Below are 2,138 nucleotides of genomic sequence, written 5' to 3'. Positions count from 1 at the left end.
GGAGACTTTTCTTATTTCCACCCTCTCCTCTCTACCCCTGCATGCTACAATGCAAAATCTTACCTCAGGGAAATGTTTCCCTCTCCAGCTACATACAATGATTTCTTTTTTTTTTTCAATATATGAAATTTATTGTCAAATTGGTTTCCATACAACACCCAGTGCTCATCCCAAAAGGTGCCCTCCTCAATACTCATCACCCCCCATCAACCCTCAGTTTGTTCTCAGTTTTTAAGAGTCTCTTATGCTTTGGCTCTCTCCCACTCTACCTCTTTTTTTTTCCTTCCCCTCCCCCCATGGTTTCTGTTAAATTTCTCAGGATCCACATAAAGTGAAACCATATGGTATCTGTCTTTCTCTGTATGGCTTATTTCACTTAGCATCACACTCCTCCAGTTCCATCCATGTTGCTACAAAGGGCCATATTTCATTCTTTCTCATTGCCACGTAGTACTCCATTGTGTATGTAAACCACAATTTCTTTATCCATTCATCAGTTGATGGACATTTCAGCTCTTTCCATAATTTGGCTATTGTTGAGAGTGCTGCTATAAACATTGGGGTACAAGTGCCCCTATGCATCAGCACTCCTGTATCCCTTGGGTAAATTCCTAGCAGTGCTATTGCTGGGTCATAGGGTAGGTCTATTTTTAATTTTCTGAGGAACCTCCACACTGTTTTCCAGAGTGGCTGCACCAATTTGCATTCCCACCAACAGTGCAAGAGGGTTCCCGTTTCTCCACATCCTTGCCAGCATCTATAGTCTCCTGATTTGTTCATTTTGGCCACTCTGACTGGCGTGAGGTGATATCTGAGTGTGGTTTTGAATAATTTTCATTACCAAAGAGAACAGTAAACATCTCATTCTAAAACATCTGCATTCAGGTCAATGGTGATCCTCTGTCCTCCATAATAAAAGTGCTTTAAGGGGCATTAGAGTGGCTCAATCACTTAAGTGTCCAACTCTTGGTTTCGGCTCAGGTCATGATCTCGAGGTTCAGGAGATCAAACCTCCCATCAGGCTCTAGGCTGATGGCACAGCACCTGCTTGGAATTCTCTCTCTCCTCTCCTTCCCCCATTACCCCACTTGCTCACACTTGCTCTCTCTCTCAAAAAAACATTAATTTTTTTTAAAAAGATGCTTTAAAAAATCTTTATTTGAATATTTAACCTGCTGTGTTGAATAACTTTCTCAAAAAATGAACAGTCTTTTTTAGGGAAAGCAAATTTTAACCCCTCTTCCAACTTTCATCCCTCCAGCCCCTGTTGATAAAGTTTCAAAAAATTACAAGACCTGACTTCAGTGAGGGCACTCCAAAACAACTTATGGCTGGTGCTACAAACACCGAAGTTCTGTCAATTACCAAGAGATGACCCTGCCTCCATTTTCCTTCTGTAAAGCTACAAAAGAAAAGTCATTAGTTTGATGGCTGAAAGTCACAGAAACAACATATCTGATCAAGGGGCAATGTCTATATAGATGTTTATTTGACTACTAAAAATGAACATTGGATGAGCTATGGCTCATCTACACCAGATATTCTTATAAATGATCTTCTTAACTGATAAAGGTAATTAAGAGTAATTGATTAGGAATGCCAAGGGAACCTCACAAGTTATCATAACCTTTCTGGAAATGCCAAATGACCATAAATTTAGTTTCATTTAATAGTGTCCTTTAAATTTTTTTTTTACTGTTTATTTTATTTTTGAGAGAGAGACCGAGTGCAAGCAGAAGAAGGACAGAGAGAGAGGGAGATACAGAATCTGAAGCAGGCTCCAGGCTCTGAGCTATCAGCACACAGCCCGTGCAGGACTCGATCCCAGGAACCATCAGATTATGACCTGAGCTGAAGTCAGATGCTTAACTGCCTGAGCCACCCTGGCACCCCTAATAGTATCCTTTAAAAGACATTTTTAATGTGAGAGGAAGTACCGTGTCAAAGACAGCATCAATACTGTTTATTTTCCCAAATATGAGTTTGCAGTAAGCATTGAAAGTACCTTAAACAAAGGCAGAAGATAGAATATTCCCATACACACACATAGCTCTTTCCATATGGTCCCAGGCTAAACATGATTTTAAAAGCATGTAAATTGCTGGCTGGCTTTAAAGTGGATTGATCATAACTTTGTA

The sequence above is a fragment of the Lynx canadensis genome, chromosome F2 (genome assembly GCF_007474595.2).
Source record: "Lynx canadensis isolate LIC74 chromosome F2, mLynCan4.pri.v2, whole genome shotgun sequence".
NCBI classification, from domain to species: Eukaryota; Metazoa; Chordata; class Mammalia; order Carnivora; family Felidae; genus Lynx; species Lynx canadensis.
This window is presented reverse-complemented; position numbering follows the sequence as displayed.